Source organism: Capricornis sumatraensis, chromosome 1 (assembly GCF_032405125.1).
Source record: "Capricornis sumatraensis isolate serow.1 chromosome 1, serow.2, whole genome shotgun sequence".
NCBI lineage: Eukaryota > Metazoa > Chordata > Mammalia > Artiodactyla > Bovidae > Capricornis > Capricornis sumatraensis.
The window spans coordinates 34,742,882-34,761,913 of NC_091069.1; the positions used below are offsets into that span (position 1 = coordinate 34,742,882).

Sequence of the window (19,032 nt, forward strand, 5' to 3'; positions counted from 1 at the left end):
ACTCAACCTCTCTTGTAAACACTGAACTGGATAACGTAGCATGGTCTAGCATGGTGCCTGGAGCACAGAAAGTGCTCACCAAGGTGGGGGGTACTGGATGGTACCATCTCAGAGGCCCTTTAACTTGCTAGCGTTTGGGGAAATGAAAGCCTGTGATCTAAGTTGGAGGGTTCTAAGGGACAAAGAAGGTCATGTTCCTTTGGATCCCATGGCTGGGGGTTTCTGCTGTGCCTGGCGTTATGTCCCCAGCCCCAAGCAGAAGAGGGCCTCCAGGAATGCTCTAAGAGTCAGGGAAGGCGGAGGAGGCAGAAGCATGTCCCGCAGCTTTTAATTACAAGGAAGCCAGGCTCCAGAGAGTTCTAGCAGTGACCATCCATGTGTGCTAGGGTCTCTGAAATCCATTTTTCTGTGGGGGCAAGGGAGATCTTTATGAGGCTTTTAAAGAGTTTGTGAGCAGAGACTAAAGAATGTAAAATGAGAAGCAGAGAGGTCGGCGCAAGACTGGGGAACCTGGTAAATCTCCTGCTTTCATTTGGATGAAGGAACAGAGGGAGAACAGTGAGCAAGGGTTCCGGGAGAGGCTAGAGCTGGGAGGGGCTGGAGGACTGCCCGGGAGGGAGGGGCCCTGCTGCACAGAAAGCTGTGCATTTCCACCTGCGCTGCTGCTTTGATGGAGGAACTGCCTCCGTCCCCGCCAGCTGGTCAATGGGCAGAGGGCTCCTGCCAGCAAGAGGATGTGGTGGCAGAACCCCGAGGGTGGCAGGCAGGCTGCATGGATAGTTGCGGGGACAGTGTGACTCAAGAGGACAGTCCTCAAGCTGTGATGGAACCTGATGTCAGGGCCTCTCCTGGTTAGTGATGGACACTGGGTCACCTGGTCCACTTTCTCTGTGTGACTGACCTTACCACTCCCAATGTGAGCGGAAAGAGAAAGGCCCTGTTAAGACTCTTCATTCCCTCCAGGGCATGCATTCTTAATGGAGGGTGAAAATTCATTCTTGTGTGCGTGGGAGAACCACAGTATGTAAACAGACATACACATATATACATATGTATATATTATATACACACATTTATATATATATATACATACACGCATACACAGAGAGAGAAAAATATGATTGAGTATCTGTGGTGTTAAAATTTCATGGGAGAAGATGACAATTAGAAAAAAAAAAATCTCTTAAGAGGCTCCTTGGTGTGGTGGGTGGTGATTAATGATAAAAAAAAAACATGTTTGAGATAACTCCAAAATAGGGCCTCTCACCACAGAGAACTGCCAGTGGCCAGTCATACGCTTCCGGTGCATTAAGGAGCCCTAACCAACAGCCTCCAAACTGCAAGGCTTGCTAGGCAGGTGTTGGTAACTCCCTGGTTTCTTTCCACTGAGCCAGAAATTCCTCCATCTCCCAGCCAGTTCCCTTCCTGTTTACCTCATTCGACAGTCTCCATGGACACCAGTGAGCCGAGGGCAAGCCCCAAACCCTGGAGCGAGGACTTTCACAGGAGATTAGAACTAGTATGGCCTGGCCTATCTTGCCAAGGCAGGAAAAGGGCAAATGTTCTCTCCTGAGCAGACAAAACTGAAGCCTAGACAGTAAACATACCACAAGATATGATGCTGCTTATACAAGAGCCCCGTTTCATAGCTTGAATCTGAGTATTTCTATCTTCTCTTATTAACACTTATTCCCACCATAAGGATGAGATCACATCCTTTCCAACTTCAACCTTCCAGCCTTCCCTAACCAGATCAGCTTAGGGCATCATGATGGACAGTGAGAATCCAGTTTTCTTATCATTATTGTGAAAATGCTGCTGATTTTTATTCTAAATAAATCTTAGGGAACATGGACTAATTATTGTCATAAATGTTTTGACTTTGGTTTCAACTACTGGTCACCTTAATTTATTACATTTAAATTTCAGTTATTTGGCTGAGCTAGTCTGCTTTTAAAATAGTGTGATAGTCTGCTTTTAAAATAGTGTGATTAAAAGAAAGCAAATATTTTCTGCCTTAATGTATTTCAAATGATCACTATTTCATATTCATCAAGTAGGAAGCCACATGCAGCAAAGTTTTGATGTGATTTTTATTTCTGTCTTAAATAGACACAGCGTTTTCCTTGGCTCCACAATTTATTAGCAATTTGACTTAAGAAAAAAAAAGCTTGGTTGCGATGTAATTCATATTCCAAATAATCTGTCCATTTAAAGTATACAGTTCAGTGTTTTAAATATTCAGTTCTGTCCATTTAAAGAATACAGTTCAGTGTTCTGAATATTCAGTTCAGTGTTCAGTATATTCACAGGGTTGAGCAACCATTAGCACAGTCTAATTTTAGGAACTTTCATCTCCCCTAAAAGAAACTTTGGACTTATTAACAGTCACTCCTCACTCCTCCCTACTCCCCCCAGATGTAGGAACCACAAATGTACTTTTTGTGTCTCCACAGATTTATTAAATAGGCAAACATTTGGAGCAAAATCATTTCCTATTCTAATTTCATAATTAACCAACAGCTCATTTTCCCATAATTAACCAATAACTTAATCCTAATTAACCAATTAGATTCCTATAGAATCTCTTGACTTTAGCTGCCACTGTGTGTGAAAAGTAAAGCTGATGTTGGCCTAGTGCGAACTGTTCCGTGTCACTAAAACTGAATTCTCAGTAAGCGTTAAGGCCACAGATTTAGCTTTCTTCCTGCCCAGATATGGTCCCTCAGGAGTCTGTAAAGTTTTCAAGTTAAGTTATAAACACACCAGGAGCTTGGTGTTTATGAATTCCTATGGTGAAGCTGTTTGTAAGTGCTAACCTCTGAGGGAAAATCCACCCACATTCTCTTCAAGCACAGACACATTAACGGGTCTGTTTTAAAATCTCGGTTGCTCTAGATTTGGTTTGCTGCAGGGAGCTTCTCTTTGGTCCCCTTGGCAGTGACTAGGATGTAGCAGTTGGACACTTAGCTTCCTTTTTGAAGGTCATGATTCCCTTGCACAGGGCTGATGTGGGTGGTTTCAGCATAGACCCTTTCACTGCTAGTGTGTGACATGTTCTGGCATGAGCATGCAGTGCCCACATACATCGTCCATCCATATCACCATCACTCATCACGGAGCTTTCCATAGAAAATAGCATGTCTGAAAATGAATATATTTTCCTTGCCCCTTGTAGCCATTAGTCAGGCAATAGTTTCCCTCTCTTAACACCAAATAAATCAGTGGGTTGCAATGGCAGAATCTTAGACATATCTACCAAGGTGATGAATCGGTCATAATATGAACAAAAAGGTGGATGTGGCCAAGCAAATGATAACTACAGGCCTTTCCCCCACTCTTTGCCCTGACATAACCCCAGGACTACCAGAATCCTGTCTGCAAAATGACGTGACTTTTGCATTTCCATAGTACTTTCTGGTTTCCAGTACATATTTGTAGTTGTGACTCACTTTGAATCTCATTACAATCCTGTGAAATAGGTAGGGTGGGGCTTTCATTTTCCAGATGAGAAACCAAGTGTTAAGAACTTGCTCAAGGTCAAATGGCTAGGTGGCAGACCTGGAATGTTTCAGTAGAAGACCAGTCTCTATTAAAGCAGTCCCCTGGAGAGGCATACATGTACTCCAGCTTTGCTCAGAAAGGTTCTGAAACCCGTTCTTTGGAAAGTCTTAAAAAAACAGTAGCACATCTTTGAATATCCTCAGTAAAGGCAACAGTTCATCTTGTAAGCCAGTGGTTATCAAACTAGGATTGCCTTGCTAAATGCAGATTGTTGAGCTCCACCCCCAAAGTTTCTGATCCATTAAACCTGGCCCAGGATATGTGTTTCTTGGAGAAGGAAATGGCAACCCACTCCAGTATTCTCACCTGGAGAATCCCATGGACAGAGGAGCCTGGTGGGCTACAGTCTATAGGGTCACCAAGAGTCAGACATGACTGAAACGCATGCATTCATGCATGTGTATCTTATGAGTTCCCAGGTAATGCTAATGTTACTGGTCCAGGGCCACACTTTGCGAATCACTATCCCCAGGAATTTATTTCTGGAAAGAGTAAATCATTTAGAATCAAGTCTAGCAATTAAGGTGAGGGATCCAGCTAGGAAGTTCCACCAATGGCCAGAAACAATGGGCAACCGTAAAGAACACTGGCTGTAGGGGAAATCTGAATAGAGAGCTCCAAAAGGTGCTGAATAACGGCCGCTCACAGGACTGATCCTTCTGGATGTATGCTAAAGAACAGTTCTCCTAAGTGCTAGGAACACCTTGTGCAGTCGTACATGTCTGAAATGTACATTATCAACCTTTTATTTTCCAGCTTTAGGAAAACAAAAGAAACCACGGACGTAACACCCACATTAGAAAGAATCCATATTAAGGAAGAATTAATAGCTATTTAGAGCAGCTGAACTAGTCAGACTGGTAGTGTGGGGTCCTTTCTGTGCTGCAAACGTGATGGGTGTGGAAGATGAGGGGAAAACTTTGAGTATTCCTACCCTGACTTTCTGTTGAGATCAGGATGGAAAAAGTAAAAAGATCTAATTTTGGATGCCAAAGATAAACAAGCAACATTTTATGGGGAAAAAAAATACCAGCAGAAAAGAAAAATGAACTGCATTAGGTACTTAAGCTGGGAGTCAATCCTTCATGTCACAGTAGGGAAGAAAGAGGTGGAGAACTGCCTAAATATTGCTTCTAATTTTATTTTCAATTCTACATTACATTAAACTCTCCGTGTACTCGTCTTTAATTTACAGCAACTGCTGACACAAATTGGTGTGCCTTCTCTTCTTTGACATCAGTATTTCTCTTGAATTATGCATTTCCATCTGGAATGAGGTTTATGAGGCTGAAGGCTTCTTTCATTTAGATGGATGAAAAAAGAGAGGGATCAATGGGGGGTCGAGTGCAAAATCTAAGTAAGGTGGGGCCAGATATGTTCAAGGCAGCATTTCATTCTCCCCAAAGATTGTAAGTGGTGTTAAAAAATGACTCTGGTCTTTCAACCTTCAACATATTGATTAAAATTCAACTACTAAAAAAAAAAAAAAATTCAACTACTAGAGAACAAGAAAAACTCTACCAACCTTCATCCCAGAACTGCCAGATTCTTTATTTATTGGTACCCTACTAATATTTAATAATAATTTGTAAGAGTAGGGTGATCATAATAACTGCATCACTTTGATCTGATCTAAAATTGAGCCAGGGACTTCTGTGGTGGTCCAGTGGCTAAGACTCCATGCTCCCAATGCATGGGGCCCAGGTTCAATCCCTGGTCAGGGAACTAGATCCCACATGCTGCAACTAAGAGTCTTAGCCTATTCCAGGGCAGGGGCAGTGGCATGGCCGGCACGTGCCCAGCATGCTAAGCTGCACAGAACGGCCTGTGGAGACTGAAATTGATTAAAAACTCCATTCTGCCCCAAATGACTGTGGTGTATTAATTTATGCTATAATTTAAAGAATCCCACTATTAATGAGAGAGAAGTAAAATCTTGAATAGGAGCTAAAACTGAAATAAAAAAGGCCCATTCTTCAGGCACTATTAATGGAAGCTTTGTATATAAATAACTTTATATATTGATGAATAAATGGCACTGACAACTAAAATGTCTGTTCATCATTCACTGGGTTCTAAAGACTGCCCTGGCCTTCTGTGGTCAGTGATCTTTTCCCTTTGTGACTCCACCATTCGAGACAGAACACAGTTAATCCAATATGATTTAGCATCTCAGAGAAGATTCTTCTACAACATTTTCTGCCAAATGTTCCTCTTCTAACAGCTGCTTTTTTATTTCGGTGAAAGCTACTTGAAATAAAATCATTGTTCTCTGTGAAAACTGCATGCTAAATAATATAGAGCTACCAGATTATTAAACAGCAAAGGCATCTGATAATATTAGCACCAACCACAGGTCCCACTTCTGCTGATGCACAACATTTTGAGTAATTAGTCATTGCACAATATTGTATTTATATCCTTTTTTTTTGCTTGAGCTGTTAGGCCACAAAATCAGCAGGCAGTTGCTGTTATAAAAGGGTTCTCTGGGTTATTTATAATGTTTCTGCTTCCTTACAGCTACTGCTTCACTCTTGGGTCTTGGGCCAGGTCTACACTGTGAAGGCCCTGAGCAGTTGTTCTGTGACGCTAACTGCTGAAAGCTGGTGTAGGTGATGCATAGTGCGCCATGCGCGCCTTGGCTGCAATACCTGGTATTTTTGTCTGCACAACCCAGATTCATCACATCCTGGCTGATGTGTCACTGCATCAGCGGGGAGACTGTGTAGTTTCATGAAGGCTGTGTCTTTATCAGGAGTCAGCTGTTGTCTAGGGCACCGGTGGTGGGGCGAGATAGGTGAACTAGCATTCTGTTGCAAAAGAGTTTCCTTCAAATGGTATTTACTTGAAATGAAGGATAAGTTTCTCTTCCAAATGTTTCTCTGTTGCATAGACCAGTGATTCCCCCAAATGGTGGCAGGCAGCCAGGCCTGCCCAATAGAAGGGCACAGAGGAATCAACAGAGCGTTTCATTGTCTTTTTTTGTAAAGGACAGAGGTGTCTTCCTGTGCCATCTGCAGAGAATCACTGATGATATGAACTGTATCTAATGGGAGGAGGTCTGAGCCTTAGGTGAGTCTGGGCTCAAAAAAACGCTGAGAACCAGAGACCAGTAGAATGATCTATTTGTTCTGACAATGAAATAGGTATCTTACACAGCCCCCACCCTGCCATCTCCATTTGTAAAAAAAAGGAAATGAACTACCATTATGTCCTCTGAATTCTTAAGAGCTCTCAAACCCACGTCTCCACATCCCTTGTTGCCTTGTTGCCAGTCTAGGCTGCCATAATCTCTCAGATCAATGCAACACTCTTTGGATGGTTCTCTCTGCCTCCACTCTTGTAATCTCCAATTTATTCTTCACTCAACAGCCACGTTAATCTTTTTATAAAGTACAAATCTGATAAAATCTATCCCTGGCTTAACCTCTTTTCAATGACTCTCACTGCTTGCCAGAGAAAGTGCAAATTCCCAGGAGTGGCAAACCAAGCCTTTCACGACCCAACCCCATTCCAGATGTGCATGCGTACATGTGTGCTGTCATGCCCAGCTCTTTGTGACCCCATGGACTGTAACCTGCTAGACTCCTCTGTCCATGGGATTCTCCAGGCAAGAATACTGGAGTGAGTTGCCATCTCCTCCTCCAGAGGATCTTTCCAACCCAGGGATCGAACCCGTGTCTCTTGTGTCTCCTGCACTGGCAGGCAGATTCTTTACCCTTGCACCATCTAGGAATCCCTGTATTCCAGCTGTATCTCATCCTTTCCCATTCTTCTTGTACTTTGACCTCTTTACAATCAGAACTACTTGAAAAAGCATAAGCACGACCTGTTCTCTTGCTTCTGGGCCTTTTCATGAGCTGTTGCTATAGATTTTAAAGGGAAGAAAGTAGGAGGTGGAAAGCAAGAGTGACTAGTTATCCCTTTAACCTCTGTCCCACTGTAGTACATTTACTCACCCCCCTGCCACACACACACACATACAAACACATGGCATTCATGCAACTCATCATTCACATGGAGCACATGTCATCAACACTGAAAATACGCAAAGTAGACATACCACTAACCTAACACACTTACGCTTTATAACACACTTAAACACAAAGGGCAGACAGATGTTCAGCAAGCTGTACCCCACAAGCTGTTTTCTCACTTCTGTGTCCCCCGTCAGCAGTCATGGGCATCAAGGGCAGTGGGTCCCAACTCATTGGGCTCTACAGTTTGGCTCCAAATGGGTTTTTCAGCTCCTTATTCCAAGCCTACCGAAGAAGTGTCCTCACATGATGGAAACCTCTTAGGAGACCTACAGTACAGTCCTGGGAGCTCTGCTCCTGGGGACACTGCCGCAGCATCCTAGGAAGATGAGCAAACAGCAGACAGCCAGTTCACTGCTGTGCCCTTACACTGATGTCCAGGACACTGAAGGAGCAGGGAGAAGGGGAGCTTGGGCATAGGAAGCTAAGAAGACTTAATCATGGATGGGTAAGCAAGCTCCCACAACCTCATCCTATCCTTTCTTACTGGGAGAGGGACTGTTTCCTGTCCCTTCTGTTAGGGGCCTACTGGATTTAGATTTTGCTCTCCTGACTTCTGCTGAGGCTCTAACAGTGTTTTTCCCACTACATCCTTCTTCCACGCCCTTGGCCCTATTATCCCCTACCACTGCTCCTCTTTAGTCTCTGGGCATTATGGCTTCTGAAGCAGGGCCAGGGGAGACACTTGGGAGCGCCCAAGATGTCCAGCTCTAGGCACATGTACCAATACATGCAAGTCCAGTTCTGGCCATGGGATGGTACTTTAGAAAAATGGAAAAAAAAAAAAACCCCCACAAAAAAACAGTCTTGTATCTGGCCCTGGTTCAATTCTTCAAAGTGAAGATGACATTTCTGGTAAGCAGTTACAATTAGATTTTTAGAGCCCTGGGTTTTCAAATGATCACATGCAGGATTAAGGAAGATAATTTAAAATGTTTAATTCTGCCTGATTAGCTAGTAAATGAGGTGATCTGCTGATGTGGAAATAATGTAATAGAGTTAATAAGGCCCCCCGGCATGACAGATGTCTTGTGCCTTGTCGATCAGTCTCCTCAGCAATTACCTTGTCCTCTGTCCTTTTTTTCCTTTTTTTTTTTTTAATAGTCAATGAACTTCGTTTTGTCATCTTCATCTTTTCTGGCAGCCAGAGTCTGCAGAGTTTGCACAGACATCATGCCCATTTATTAGTATCATTCCTAAGGTGAAGATGGCTATCTCAGAGCTCATTTGGATGTAGGTTTTCTTTCTTCTATGATGCTTATTTCAGAGATGTCATTTAGCCTCTGTAACTTTTTTCTGGGGGGGGGGGACCTGGCCTTTTTATGACTGGAGGTAAAACAATCAAAGGGTATGTTTTAAAATGGGAAACTGGGTAATTGTTTTGTTTGCAAAGCATTAAAAAAAGAGCATTTGTACCTGAGATTGAGTCTCTCCCTTGGCATACTCACTGTGGCATTGAAGTACTGTAAGGCATCCTGTAGCTTGTAGTACCCCGAGAACATGGCGGGTCAGCAAGGCTGCACGTGTGCATGCTGAGTTGCTTCAGTCATGTCCGACCCTTTGCGACCCTATGGGCTATACAGCCCGCCAGGCTCCTCTGTCTATGGGATTCTCAGGCAAGAATACTGGAATGGGTTGCCATGCCCTCCTCCAGGGGATCTTCTTGACCCAGGGATCAAACTCATCTCTTATGTCTCCTGCCTGGGCAGACAGTTTCTTTACCCCGAGTGCCATCTAGCAAGCCACTCAGTGAGGCTAAGTGACTATTACTAGTTACTTTCCCAGTATGCACTGGAACTCTTTTCTTATTTCAGGAGGACCAAGCATTGTATTAAGCACTGGGATGGAATTCCTGACTCTTCCAACTTACGAGCTGGATGACTCTGGGCAAGTTGTTTACCTTCGGGAATATAACTTTCTCCTCTCTAAAGTGGCATTAGCCCATCTTGCAGGGTTGTTCTCAACATGTGAGAAAATGCACAAGGAGTGCAGCACAATGCCTGGCCTAAAGTAGTACTCCGCTTTTCATTATTAGTCAAAGGGTCCTTGTGTTCCCAAGACTCTGTAAGAACCAAGGTATTTCAGAGGTTGAAGACGCCTCAGAGATTGCCCACTCCAAACACATCATGTTTGGGTGCACCACCTGAATCCCAAACATAGTGAGTCATTTCCCCAAACTGCCTGCTGGTTACTGGTTAAACGAGGATGAGAACCCAGGACTTCACCTGCCCCTAGCTACTGGGACCAGTGATTCCAGTTATCCCATAGGTAATCCTCTTGAGATATTTCATTAAAAAGGTGCTTTACACTGACTCTAAATTTAGGGTTAGTTTGCTTCAGCTTATTTTTCCCTCACAGAACAGCTGACCTTTTGAGATTCAATCTCGGTTACCTCTGAAGCATGCTCATTTGCTTTCTTGTGCCAGTTGACTTGGGTCAGTTCAGTTCAGTCTCTCAGTCGTGTCCGACTCTATGCGACCCCATGAATTGCAGCACGTCAGGCCTCCCTGTCCATCACCACCTCCCAGAGTTCACCCAAACTCATGTCCATTGAGTTGGTGATGCCATCCAACTATCTCATCCTCTGTTGTCCCCTTCTCCTGCCTTCAATCTTTCCCAACATCAGGGTCTTTTCAAATGAGTCAGCTCTTTGCATCAGGTGGCCAAAATATTGGAGTTTCAGCTTCAACATAAGTCCTTCCAATGAACACCCAGCACTGATTTCCTTTAGGATGGACTGGTTGGATCTCCCTGCAGTCCAAGGGACTCTCAAGAGTCTTCTGCAACACCACAGTTCAAAGGCATCAATTCTTCTGCGCTCAGCTTTCTTTATAGTCCAGCTCTCACATCCATATATGACTAGACAGACCTTTGTTGACAAAGTAATGTCTCTGCTTTTTAATATGCTGTCTAGGTTGGTCATAACTTTCCTTCCAAGGAGTAAGCGTCTTTTAATTTCATGGCTGCAGTCACCACCTGCAGTGATTTGGAGCCCCAAAAGTCAGCCACTGTTTCCACTGTTTCCCCATCTATTTGCCATGAAGTGATGGGACTGAATGCCATGATCTTCGTTTTCTGAATGTTGAGCTTTAAGCCAACTTTTTCACTCTCCTCTTTCACTTTCATCAAGAGGCTCTTTAGCTCTTCTTCACTTTCTGCCATAAGGGTGGTGTCATCTGCATATCCAAGGTTATTGATATTTCTCCCAGCAACCTTGATTCCAGCTTGTGCTTCCTCCAGCCCAGCGTTTCTCATCATGTACTCTGCATATAAGTTAAAAAAGCAGGGTGACAATATACAGCCTTGATGTACTCCTTTTCCTATTTGGAACCAGTCTGTTGTTCCATGTCCAGTTCTAACTGTTGCTTCCTGATCTGCATACAGGTTTCTCAAGAGGCAGGTCAGGTGGTCTGGTATTCCCATCTCTTTCAGAATTTCCCACAGTTTATTGTGATCCACACAGTCAATGGGTCACCATAACATAAAACCACAATCTAGGTGGCTTGAACAACAGAAGAGTACTCCCCACAGTTCTGGAGGCAAGAAGCCCAAGATCAAGGTGCCAGAAGATAAGCGTCATTCTGAGGCCTCTTTTCCTGACTGGCAGGAGGCTGCCACCTTGCTGTGTGCTCACATGCCCGCTGTGAGTGCACACACAGGAGAGTGAGCTCTCTGGTGTCTCTTCTTATAAGGGCAATAATCCTACTGGGATCAGGGCTCCACCCTTATCATCTCATTTAATCTTAATTGCCTCCGTATAGGCTCTGTCTCTAAATAAAGTCACTTTGGGGGCAAGGGCTTCAACATATAAATTTTGGAGGAAGCACTATTCACTCCAAAGGCTTGTATTACATATGGTCCTCCATCCCTCATGAACCCTTCCATTTAGGTTGGTTTCTTTCTTTCTTTTTTTTGCCATACCATGGCGGCATGTGGGATCTTAGTTCCCCAACGAGGGGTTTGAACCCATGCCCCTTGCACTGAAAGCATGGAGTCTTAACCACTGGACCACCAGGGAAGTCCCTCAGGTCCGTTTCAAATAGAAGGTACATGAACAGTGAAGTCCATGAACTAGTAAGTACCTCAACCTGAGGCATCTCCTATGGCCTGGCCCCTTTTACAGCTCCTCCAGGTCATTCATTAGCCAAAGACCAAGAGATGTGGTAAAGCCAAAGTCTGGATCATTCATTCTGATATCAGTTGTGAGAATGAGGGTTAAAGAGTTAAACTGAGATATATAAGCAGACTCATTCAGAAAGAAAACCTGAACATGACTGAAGTTTCTCTGAAGATCTGCTGTGCATTTGAGTGACAGACACAGTGCAGCTCTGACATTTATTCTGATATTTCCAAAGGAAACTGGATAAAACAACATGTTTTTGAGGGAAATTGTTTCTTTAGAAAGATTAAGGAAAAAACTGTCAAAAGTGTGTAGTGAAATATCCAGATTTATGGAGGCTCAAGTACGATGGATCTGAAAGACATGCAAATCTACGTGTCCATATATAATCAGGACTATCCATTCAGAGGTCATCCTAAATCAAAGGGCTACTCAACCTACACACAGAGACTTGGGAATGCATGAGAGGTTCCTTATGAGACTGGGAGTGAACTGTGGTCCCTTTGTGAGAACAATGCCCAGTTTGCCCTTTGAGAAATATTACCTATCTTACTTGCTAGATGTGGCTCCAAAAATTTTTTTTGCTATGTCTGAAAGTCGTATTTATTCCAAATTTCAAAGTAATACATTAAAAATACAGGTTTATGGAAAAATTGCAAACAAGTAAGAAGAATGTGGAGTAGAACATAGAAGCCCTCCTTCATAACACTTTCCTATCCTCCAGTTTATTCCCTTTCCCATGAGTAATGGAAAACAGTTTGGTGTTTTATCTTTTTCATTTTTATATTTCTTTTAAATTATACTTATGGATAGCTACAGCTATTTTTAAATCAATGGCACCATACTGTATCATTTGACCTTCTTCTACTGATCATTATGTAAACCTGTCTAGTCAATTTTTTGATTATAACAAACAAAGCTAAAATAAACATTCTAGAACAAATATTTATATATGTGATCAATCCTGTAGGACAGATTCTTAGAAGGAAATATACTGGGTTAAAGGCAAAACATGTTTTAAAAATTGCTATTGTCAAATTGCCTTCCAAAAACATTCTGTGAATTTATACTCCCACCAGAATTACATGAGAGAATGTGCTTTCCAATTTATTTGGACTTTGACATTAGCAATTTTTTATTTTTTGTGACCTAACGGGCAGTGAAGGGAATCTCACTGTTATTTTGATTTGCATATTCCTGATTTCTTGTAGGGTTGAACAGTGTCTAATTTCTTTTTCTTTTGTATTTCTTCTTCAGTGAATTGCCTGTTTACATTATTCTAAAGAAATGTTTGATTTTTTTGAGTTGTAGAGCCTTCCCATAATAACACATTCACATTTGCTGTTAACAGATATTAAAAATTATGCATAGAAAAATCTGGATGGATTTATACTAAAATGTTAACAGTGGTTATATCTAAGTGGTAGGATCATGAATATCAGACTTTTTTATACCTTTCTATGTTGTTTGTTCTTTTCTCCTCTTGAACACTAAGCATGTATTAATTTCAGAAAGTGGAAAAAAAATAGTGTGATTAGGGGAGTAAAGGTGATAAAGACTCTCAAGGCAATTCTAAAAGAGCATTTCCCAAGGTACTCAGAGTATTGGCAGTATCAATGTAGATGTAATTCTCCTAAGGTCAAAATTTGAAAGAAACAACAGTCACCTTTTAAATAATAAATTGATAGTTAAAGTTAGCCTTATTATTTTATAGTTACCTCTTTAGCACCCAAGATCCTGTCGTTCAGGATGTCATTCATTCATTACCTACTGTATTTTATAGCCCAATCCTTTCTGAAGTATTGGCAATCAACAGTGAGGGGCATGCAAACATTTTGGCTATAACAGAAGTTTCTGGATAGAAATCTGCAAAGTCTCTATTGAAGGACAAAACGGCTACTAAGCTTCAAAGACCCCTCAGAAACTCTACCAATTATTAACAAGTGCAAAGAATGTACATGTTGATCAGAGAGAAGGAGGTGGGAAAAATAAAGGTTTGCTAGGGAAACAGTTTAAGGAGCATCATGAAAACTGCCACTGGCAGGGCCACATGAGACCTGGTGAGTCCCCAGTCCTCTCAGCAAGACTGTGGCTCAGGAGGAAACAGTACCTAAATCTGCTGGACTGAGAAACATCTCTTGAGGGCACCTAAATTCAGTGGTCCTAATTATATCTGACAAATGGCTAGGTGGCTGGGGATGGGAAGTGGGCGGAGGTTGGGGGCAAGGTCACACCAAGATGGAAATGATGATCTTTCCACTGTTGGATTTTCAAAGACTGAACTACCATTCTGGATGATATCTCAGAAGTGGGTCAATGGGAACCTATGCTTGGGAGCTGAATAAGCCTGTGCTTGGATGGCTGAAGGCCAGACCCCAGAATGAGGGCAATATACCAAGGAGGTTACCTTAGAAAGCTGTGGGTAGCCCACCAGCCCCAGCAGTCTCCCCACCCTCATGAGCTGGCTTCCAGATCAACTTTAACAGAAACAGTTCCACTTCCTACTGGTACAGTCTCCAGTTTGGAGCTGATTCTCCAGCCCTGTATTGTCCCTTGGGGATATCCTAGCTGGGCTGATGCTGTCTAATGCCTCATCAACAACTGTGAATACTATAGGACTCAAATGGATCGAAAGAAAGAGGAATAAAAAACAGGGAAGATGAATCCCTCATCTCACTGGCTTCTGATTCCTCTCAGCTTACTTATATACCCTGAATTATGATGATTTATTACAAAGTGAGTGATTATTGAGAGGACAGATTTAGCCTATGGGCTGAATTCTTAAAATTTAGAGTGTCAATGTAGCTTCTAGGATTTAACCATTTACACATGGAAACTTGTAAATCAGGAATTTTACAGAGTCGACAGACCAAGGATAATTAATGTTACAATATGTTATTTCACACGGTCACAATAATCCTACAGTATCACCATGCTTATATGTGTGTAACTCTGACAGTGGAATGTTCAGTGCAGTCATGAACACAAGAAAGCAAGCTCCTGACCTTCAGGTTGGAAGGACCTGAGCAAGGACATGAGTGCCAGAGATGGGATAAGAGACACATCTGTCTCGTCTTCCAAACTGAGCTGAGGACATCTGCAGCTATTGCCACCCTCTCACTCTAGTACAACGGCAAAAACGGATTAAAAATAGAAGTGATACATCCAACTATTAACACTGAGGCAAAACCGAACATAGCAGCCTGCAGAGGCCTGGTGTAGAGGGGGCGATGGCTCCTTCTAGGGCTGGCTGGCTCCAGTGGACAACGTGCCTACTAACTAAAGAGGTTTCCATCATCCATGCCATTCCTGATGTACTGAATTCCCCCCAAGCTTTACTGAGATATGACTGGAAAATGAAAAAGTTGGCTCTATTTAGGTTGCACAGCAGGATTTTTTGCTAAGGTGTAATGGATGAGGAGGAGGAGAAAAGGGAGAAAGAAGGTTACAAACCGCCTGAGAGCCAGTAATACCCTCCTGACAAGAAAGTGAAGGAGCCCATTTATTCAGAAGAAAATGCCTCCCTGGGAGTTCCTCACCTCACCAGGTGAATTAGCTCATCTTTACTAGGCTTATGAAGAAGCTGAACAGTTGTGTGCAGAACAAGCAAGAGTTTTAATAATCAGAGCGCTGGATGAGAGGAGAAAGACAGTACAAAAGCTTGAGGGAGATTCTACGCCCAGAAAATAACTACCCTTGATTCCTGTGGCACCTCCGTTGCTTGGGGTTGGGGAGGGGATGTTGAGTGCCCATTCAGTAGATTTAGTAGAGCAATTAAGTGAAAGATTCTTTATCACAAGAGTATCCATTAGTGAAGTAGCTTTTTGTTATTTTTGTCTGTTCTTTGTTTTCTCAATTAAGAGATAAATACATATACCATAAAATTCACCCTTAAAAAGTGCACAATTCAGTGATTTTGAGTATATCCACAGGGATGTGCTGGGGAAGGCAATGGCAACCCACTCCAGTACTCTTGCCTGGAAAATCCCATGGGCGGAGGAGCCTGGTAGGCTGCAGTCCACAGGGTCGCTGAGAGTCGGACACGACTGAGCAACTTGACTTTCACTTTTCACTTTCATGCATTGGAGAAGGAAGTGGCAACCCACTCCAGTGTTCTTGTCTGGAGAATTCCAGGGACGGGGGAGCCTGGTGGGCTGCCATCTATGGGGTCGCACAGAGTTGGACACGACTGGCGCGACTTAGAAGCAACAGCAACCGGGTTGTGCAACCATCAGCACTATCTAATTCTAGGACATTTTTTTATCACCCCAAGAGGAACCCCTATACCCATTAGCAGTCACTCCCCTTTCTCCACCCTCTAGTAACTGTCAATCCACTTTCTGTTTCTATAGATTTACCTACTCTGGATATCTCATATAAAATTGAAGTGAATTTATATGAAGGCTACAATATGTAGCCTTTTATGCCTACCTTCTTTCACTTAGTGTAATGTTTCAGATGTTTATCCATGCCATAGCATGTATCAGGATTCCCTTCTTTGGCTGAATAATATTCTATCATATGTGTCTACCACAATTTGTTTATCCATTTATATCAGCTGATGAAATTTGGTTTGTTTCCAATTTTGGTCTTTTATGAATACTGCTGTGTGAACACTTGTAGATAAGGTTCTCTGTAATATAAATTTTTATCTCTTTTGGCTATATACCTGGAAGGAGAATTGCTGAGTCTGTTGTAATTCTAAATTTAACTTTTTGAAGCACTTCCATAGCGTTTTCCAAAGTGGCTACATCATCTTGCATTCCTGCAGGCAATGTTTGAGGCTTCTGATTTCTCACATCTTAGTCCAGAGTTGCTATTATCTGTTTTTGATTATGGCCATCCTAGTGAGTGTGAAATGGGACCTCATTGTGGTTTGCCATTAAAAAAAAAAATCCAAGCCATCCATATACATAGTGGATGTACACTAAAAGACAAAGCTTAAAGTGTAAATGCCCCATTCCTCTCCATTCCCATTTCTGTAAAGGAAATACTTTAAATTCTTTTGTTGCTTTCCTCTGTTTTTATCTTCTATTTCTTGGAGTGTTTATACTGTGTGGTTTTTTTAAAAGTCTGTTTTAGATATTATCTGTTGAATTCTAGCTAAGGAGGATGAGCATTTAGTTCTCTTATCTTCCCTGATGTGCATGCAAATACACACTCACTTTATCTTTCCATTTTCACAATATGATTATAATCTCCATGCTTGATTAATTAATTATTGTTTCACCCTCAAATTCTGCAAGAGAGCTAAAAATCTCTGGGCATATTCAAACACACTGGATAGCTGGATATTCCACTATTTCTTTCTTTTTCCTTGTTTCTTTTTTGTTTCTGGAAGACATTCCTTCTGGAATGGAAGAGCCCGCTAAGCTCCTGCTCTAATCTGGACTCACTGAGGATGGTGTTTCCTCATAGCTATTGTCCTGGACCTTTCCTTCAGTGTCACTGACTTCTCTCTCTCTCTCTCTTTTTAATTAGTTTATTTTTTAATTGAAGGATAATTGCTTTACAGAATTTTGTTGTTTTCTGTCAAACCTCAACATGAATCAGCCATAGGTATATCCTCTCCCTTTGAACCTCCCTTCCACCTCCCTCCCCATCCCATCCCTCTAGATTGATACAGAGCCCCTGTTTGGGTTTTCTGAGGCATACAGCAAATTCCTGTTGGCTCTCTATTTTACATATGGTAATGTAAGTTTCCATGTTACTCTCTCCATACATTTCACCCTCTCCTCCCCTCTCCCCATGTCCATAAGTCTGTTCTCTATGTCTGTTTCTCCAATGATGCCCTGCAAATAAATTCTTCAGTATCAAGTTGCATCACCTGTTTCCTGAACCCTATATCTTCCTCGGTCTTAGTTTTATCCCAGTTTACAACAGCATATCTTTCAGTATCTTTATTCCTCTGTCCCTCCATTACTGTCTTCCTTTGTGTTTAATAGATATTTTCCAGTGTACCATTTAACTATCTTGATTTTTTCTTTTTTGTTCTTAGCAATTGTAGTTAGTTGGTGATTCCAATGAACACCTTAACTTAACCTAGTTTAGATTAATATTAACTTAATTTCAAGAGCATACAAAGTTGTTTACAGATGCTTTCATGTTACCATGATAGTGCTGGGTGGTTGTAACACAGCATGTATGCATATGGCATATAAAGCCTAAAACTCTACCACCTGGCCTTTCACAGAAAAAACTTGTCAATCCTGATCCAGCACCCTGATCTTCCTGATCTCATCTTCTCTCTCTTGCCTCCAAGTATTAAGTAATCTCTTTTCTCTAAACTATCACTGTCTCTCACCTTTCCTGAACCTTAAAAATTATCTGCAGGAGCTCAGAAACCAAATGAAAGGGCACAAGACAGTATCAATGAAGTGTGAAAACCTTGGTGCACGCGGCTATATGTGTGCACTTTGATGCTCAAAGTTATAATCCATCCTGATCTGTGAAAGCCAATTCTTCAACATGAAATTACTGAGCATTATTACTATTGATTCCAATTTGAACATTTCCAAGGCTAGTTTCTCCAATCAGTCCTATACCCAAGCAGTGCATTTCCACATGAATGTTCTGTGGTGGGCACAGGTGGCCTTCCCTGATCAGTATTCACTTCCCATCCTCTGAAAAGAGCTCTTTGATTTTCATTTGACATCGGGGATGGGATCATGATGTGAGACACAGTGCGGGAAGGGGGCTGCTAGGGTCTACCACCCAGAGGATGCCGGTCTGAGCTCAAAGCCCACCACAAGGCAAGCAGAGCTGACAGGCAAGGGTGAACAAGTGAGTCCTGAGGACACGGTTTAGTCTCTGCATTCTGCCTCTTTGAATGTTCTACTTATGTGCACCAGATACATCCCTTGTTCTGAGTTAAGTCATTTAGGTTGTGCTTCTGGAGTTGTGACTGACACAGGTGCTGAAAGCAGAGGCTGAGCCACTTCTCGGCAGCCAGAGGTCCGACAGCTTTGCAAGGACCCTTTGTTTTATTTTCAGCAAAAGAGAACAAACTCTTCTGCTCTAGTTCAGGACCTGGAATAGTTTTAGTCTAAAAGAGGACTGCCCTGTTGGCTCAGACGGGAAAGCGTCTGTCTATAACATGGGAGACCTGGGTTCAATCCCTGGGTCGGGAAGATCCCCTGGAGAAGGAAATGGCAACCCACTCCAGTATTCTTGCCTGGAAAATTCCATGGAAGGAGGAGCATGATAGGCTACAGTTCATGGGATTGCTAAGAGTCAGACACGACTGAGCAACTTCACTTACTCAATGGAGGACTGAGTTCAGAACTAATACGGAGTCTCTCAAATGCAAGT

The 19,032-nt window shown here is 42.4% G+C and overlaps 1 protein-coding gene across 1 annotated transcript in view; it reads right to left on the minus strand.

The window, feature by feature from the left end:
- RBKS (ribokinase) overlaps window positions 1-19,032 on the minus strand; it is a 100,733-nt gene that overhangs the window by 14,941 nt on the left and 66,760 nt on the right. The window lies entirely within an intron of this gene.